Source organism: Cebus imitator, unplaced genomic scaffold (assembly GCF_001604975.1).
Source record: "Cebus imitator isolate Cc_AM_T3 unplaced genomic scaffold, Cebus_imitator-1.0 Scaffold58, whole genome shotgun sequence".
Taxonomy (NCBI): domain Eukaryota; kingdom Metazoa; phylum Chordata; class Mammalia; order Primates; family Cebidae; genus Cebus; species Cebus imitator.
In genome coordinates, this window is record NW_016107373.1 from 1,519,622 (window position 1) to 1,525,621 (window position 6,000).

Below are 6,000 nucleotides of genomic sequence, written 5' to 3' on the forward strand. Positions count from 1 at the left end.
TGGGAGAGACAGGTCATTAACAAATGTCAAATACAGGTAGTATCAGGTTGTATAATATAGAGATAGTGCTTTGAAGAAAAGTACAGTTGATAGTGACAGGGCTACCGTTTTGGATGCCATGGTCAGTGATGGGCTTTTTTTTTTCTTTCCTGAGGCAGGGTCTCACTCTGTTGCCCAGGGGGGAGTATAGTAACACGATCACAGCTCACTGCAGCCTCAACCTCCTGGGCTCAAGCAATTCTCACACCTCAGCCTCCTGAATAGCTGGGTCTATAGACATGTGCTACTGTGCCTGGGTTTTTGTTTTTTTGTTTTTTTGAAAGGGAGTTTCTCGCTCTGTTGCCCAGGCTGCAGTGCAGTGGTGCAATCTTGGCTCACTGCAACCTCTGCCTTTTGGCTTTAAGTGATTCTTGTGCCTCAGCCTCCCAAGTAGCTGGGGCTACAGGCATGGGCCACCATGCCCAGCTAATTTTTGTATTTTTAGTAGAGACAGGGTTTTGCCATGTTGGCCAGGCTGGTCTCAAACTTCTGACCTCAAGTGATCTGCCTGTCTTCTAAAGTGCTGACATTACATGTGTGAGCCACCATCCCTGGCCCATGACTGGCTAATTTTTGTATTTTTTGTAGAGATGGGGTTTCACCATATTGCCCAGGCTGGTCTCGAACTCCTGGGCTCAAGCCATCTGCCCACCTCGGTCCCCCAAGTGCTGGGACTACTCCCAAGTACATGAGCCACTGCATCTGGCCAGGGATGGCCTCTGTGAGAAGCTGGAGACCTGAGTGGCAGGAAGAAGTTAGCCATGTGTCCATCTGGAGAAAGTACATCCAGGAGAGGGAAAATAAGGGCAAAGGTCAGAGGTTGGAGGTGCCTGTCTTGCTCCAGATCTAGCCAGGAGCCAGTGCGTCCGAGGATGGGAAGAGAGGTGAACAGAAATAGGAAATGAGCTGGATACGGGAGCAGGGACTGGGTCACAGATGGATTTTACTCCAAGCTGATGCCTTTGGAGGGTTTGAGCATGAGGCTGGTTTGATCTAGGTTATGTTTTGAATCTGAGACTCAAGACATGAATTGTGGAGGTTAGGAACCAGCTCAGGCTCCCAAGGCTAGTCAGTGGGAAAGTTGAGATTCAAACACAGATTCTGTCTGACTTGAGAAACTGTGCTTTTGCCATTATGCAGTTGGCCACCTAGAGGGGCAGGGACTGTGTTCTGTCTGCCTCAGTATACACTGTGCCCAGCAGAGAGCCTGGCAGAGGCTACATGCCCAATGCTTGGGAAGTGATGGATTCAGTTCTGGTTCTTCTACCGACCTGGGGAGTCATTTAAATCTGAGTCTCAGTTTGTTCATCCAAAAGTGGGGGAGAAAACAACACATGTCTTGTTTGTGCGGCCCTGCCTGGTGAGGATCACAAGAGCCCTAGCGTGTAGTGGGCTTGTGTGGTGTGAAGCATCAAAAAATGCTCTGCTCTCAGATTTCTTTCTTTCTTTCTTTTATGTTTCACCTTTTTCATTGAATTTATATTAAAGGAGGAAGTGAGGAAGAGGAAGCACTTAAGAGTCAGAATCCATATTAGACTCTGGGGAGTGAAAAATTAAATCAGTAAGATGGGAGTAGGGGAGTGTCAGAGGGATCCTTGCCCACCTTTCAAGATCAAATCAAGAAATCAGGGAAAGCAGACTCAGAAGAGGAGAAAGACATTCTCTCAGTCCATCCTCCTCCCCCAGGGCAGAGAATTACAATATTACTATGTGAGCCTCTGAGCAGAAGACTCTCCCATTCTATGTCGACATGTCCTGCAGAATGGCCAGGGCTGGCCTTAGCCAACAGAAATAGAGGGTCAAGGGGGTCCAGGAGTAAGGAAGGGTCAGCAGGGACCCCCAATACTGATTCTCCTCTGGCTGGAGGTGGGCAGGAAGGAGTCAATAGCTCAAATACTGAGCAGCCAAAAAAAGAAGATGGCGAGAAACAGGAAGAGGGAATCCTGCCAGCTGGAGGCCGGGTGACCCTGTCCCAGATCCACACCCGTGCCCCGGCGGAAAGGCTCATGGATATTGAAGACGGTGGTGAAAAAACCAAAGGGAAAAGCACCAACACCAAATGAGAAGTGGAAGCCCCCGGTATCACCAAATGGCTGGAATCCCCCTCTGCTCTCTGGAGCTGGTCTCTGGCCCTGGGGACGCGGTGGAGTTTTTAATCTGGGATCCTGAGGCTTCTGGCTCCCTCGCCCATAAAGCGGGACAACCTTCTCTCTGCTGATCCCAGCTTTACACACTGGACACTCCTGCCGCTCTGGCTGTGTCTCCAGCCACTGATGAAGACATGGTCAACAGTACAGGTGGCCACACACACTGACCACGGCTTCCCGGGCAGTCTCCAAAGATATATTACATTCGAAGGTCGCGCCCGCCCCGCCCCGCTCGCGATTTGGCCCTTCGGGGCTCCCGTCCTCCTCCTCCGCTGCTGCCATTGCAGGTTTTGTTTCGCCCCACGTACCCTTCAGTCCCCCCAAATCTGCTCTGAGATTTCATCTGTCCTTACTCCCATGCAGGGCTCTTAACCTGGCTGCTTAGAGGCTCAGTCATTTCCCTCCCTCCCCTCCTTCTCTCCCTCCCTCCCTTCCTTCCGAGTTTCACTCTTCTCACCAAGGCTGGAGTGCAGTGGAGCAATCTTGGCTCACTGCAACCTCCGCCTCAAGTTCAAGTGATTCTCCTGCCTCAGCTTCCCAGGTAGCTCGGATTACAGGCGTGCGCCACCATGCCTGGCCCTCCTATCTGGGCCTCAGTTTCCTCTTCTATAAATGGCTATAAATGGAGTTTTTGTTTTCATTCATTCATTCACTGAGTCACAGTCATCTCTCGTTAATGTGACAGCATACATGTATGTTCTAGGGGTACAGACATTTGAATCAATGCTACCCTCAAGAAGCTGAAAGTGTCACAGGCATGGATGGTAATTTTTTTTTTTTTTTTTTTTTGAGACAGGGTCTTGCTCTGTCACCCAGGCCAGGATGCAGTGGTACAGTCATGGCTCACTTCAACTCCTGGGTTCAACCGATCCTCCCACCTCAGCCTCCTGAGCAGCTGGGACTATAGGCCTGCACCACCATGCCTGGCTAATTTTTAAAAATTTTTCCGTTAAAATTTTTTCTGTACTTGCTATGTGGTTCAGGCTTATCTTGAACTCCTGGCCTCAGGCAATTCTCCAGCCTCCGAAAGTGTTGAGATTACAGGTGTGAGCCACTGCACCCAGCCATAAATACCTTTATAGAAAGTACCAAAGTGGCTCGAGAGGGCAACGATCTACTCTGCTCTTGAGGAGAGGACAAGAAAATTTCATAGTATAGAGGGATCTTGACGTGGTCTTGAAGGATGAGCAAGTGTTTTCTAGCTGGACAAAAAGAAAAAGGGCATTCTGGGTAAAGGGAAGAACATGGCAAAAATCCTGGGGGTATGGCAGAGCCTGGCACCTTGGAGATGCTGCTAATGGTTGTATGTGGCCGAAACTTAAGGACGGGAGGGTGTAGGAAGATAACAGGGCTGGAGAGGGTAGCCAGGGGCTAGATGGTCAGGGCCCTTAGGCACTCTAAGAAATCCTACAAGTTATCCTGAAGGCAAATGGAAGCCACTGTTCAATTTTTTTTTTTTTTTTTTTTTGAAACAGAGTCATACTCTGTTGCCCAGGCTGGAGTGCAGTGGTGCAATCTCAGCTCACTGCAACCTCCACCTCTCAGGTTCAATCCATTCTGCTTCAGCCTCCCGAGTAGCTGGGATTACAGGCTCGTGCCACCATGCTTAGCTCATTTTTGTATTTTTAGTTTCACTATGTTGGCCATGCTGGTCTCGAACTCCTGGCCTCCAGTGATTCTCCTGCCTTGGCCTCCCAAAGTGCTGGGATTACAGGTGTAAGCCACCATGCCTGGCCCCACTGTTTGAATTTAAGGAGGATAATGACACGATCAGATGCATTTTAGATCAACCCCTCTGCTGTGGTGTGGACAGCAGATTGGGGGTGAGCAAGACCAGCCTGTGGAGTTCCGAGGCTGTTGCTGTTGTCCAGGCGGGATATGATGAAGCCTGAACTGAAGTTAACAATGATAAACAGTTATCCAGCGCTGACCAGGTGCCAGCCAGGCTCTGCACTAAACACTTGCAGATATTATCACATTTTATCCTCAGAGCTACCCAGTGAGTGGTGCTGTCATTATTATCACACCTGTATTACAGAGAGGGGAATGGAGGCTCAGCCACATAGCACATAAGTGGCAGAAGGAGGACTTAAATCCATCTGCCCTGCCTTCAGCACCCACTGGCCTACCCACTGTAATATTCTGCCAAAATAATGAAGGCAGTGGGTGGAGACAAGGGCCTGGAGTCCCGTGCTGTTAGGAAGTGGGCCCACCAGGATACTGGAGCCAGGAAGGGGAAGAAATTAGAGGGGTTAGGTTAGCTCAGTCAATGGGATCAACAGCAAATCCAGGCAAACCAGTAGGTTTTATGGCCCCTATACCTAAAGTCTAGGATTCTGGGACAGTGTCCAAGCCATGGAAGAGGATTCCAGTGTGTCCCTGTCACTGTTACTGTGGGCCTCCCCACGGGAGGAAAAGGGGTGTGCCCATAAGTTTAGGCCATGTGAGAGCATTTTTGTGGCCTTTGTTGTCTTTCCAGGACTCCCCTGCTCTCAGAGGGCTGACTGGTTTCCCCAAGGACATTCCTATTATGTCACATTGCTGGGTGATCAGCTCAGCATGGGCCATCTCAGGGCCAGGCCTTGACCTTCACTTGCTGAGGTTGGGCTGGGGGTACCCCATTTCCTTGGGCTCTGAAGAGTCTCATAGAGGCAGAGTCCTCTGAGTCTGGCCTTTGAGCCAAAGCTGAGAAAATGGAACCTGATCCCTATTAAGTGGCTTCCATCCAGCAGTGTGGATTCTGTTTGTGTATTCCCGCCTGGGTGACAGTTTGCAATGCTGGCCTACCCGGCTGGCCCCATGGGTTTTTCCAGGCTCTGTGGTGGGCTGGGCTCGCTGATGTCAGGAGGCCCAGGGGCTGTGCGTCTCGCTGCCGACGCACCTGCTGATTCACGCCGTGGCCTCCACCTGCAGCTTCGCGTTGCCCTCCGCAGGTCGGGGCATTGGTTTTCTTTCTTTCTTTTTTTTTGTTTTTTGAGACGGAGTTTTGCTCTTGTTACCCAGGCTGGAGTGCAATGGCGCAATCTCGGCTCACCGCAACCTCCGCCTCCTGGGTTCAGGCAATTCTCCTGCCTCAGCCTCCTGAGTAGCTGGGATTACAGGCACGCGCCACCATGCCCAGCTAATTTTTTGTATTTTTAGTAGAGACAGGGTTTCACCATGTTGACCAGGATGGTCTCGATCTCTTGACCTCGTGATCCACCCGCCTCGGCCTCCCAAAGTGCTGGGATTACAGGTTTGAGCCACCGCGCCCGGCCCGTTTTTCTTTCTTAATAAATAAAGCTGAACCTGATTCACAACTCAAGAGAGGCTGCAGCTTGTTCAGCGCCATCAGCATTACCATGGCAACTGCACCATCCATGAGCACTTGAAAATATCATTATTAACAGTGACCCTGCATCCTCCGTCTTGCCTCACAGCAGCCTTGGGCCTCCATAGCTCCCTGGCTCTTGGAGTTCAGCCCAGGCATAGGCTCTCACAAAAGCAGGGGATTGGAAGCATAAACCTGAAGTTCTTACTCATCCTCATCTTACCCCCCTGCCACCTGCACATCCTTCTGGAATGAGCTGAGAAAATCCCTTTCATTTTGGGGCAGGCACTAGGAATAGACATTAAGCTGACATTTTGGAGCCCCCCCCCCCCCGCTTTTTTTTTTGAGCTGGATCTGACTCGATTTCCCAGGCTGGAGTGCAGTGGCATGATCTTGGCTCACTGCAACCTCTGCCTCCCGGTTCAAGTGATTCTCCTGCCTCAGCCTCTTGAGTAGCTGAGAGTACAGGTGTGTGCCATCATGCCCAGCTAATTTTTGTATTTT

The 6,000-nt window shown here is 50.6% G+C and overlaps 1 pseudogene across 1 annotated transcript; it reads right to left on the reverse strand.

The window, feature by feature from the left end:
• Positions 1–1,497: 1,497 nt before the first annotated feature.
• LOC108304877 lies at positions 1,498–2,500 on the reverse strand (annotated as a pseudogene). The gene has a single exon (XR_001825444.2). The product of XR_001825444.2 is annotated as an E3 ubiquitin-protein ligase RNF5-like (transcript).
• Positions 2,501–6,000: the final 3,500 nt, after the last annotated feature.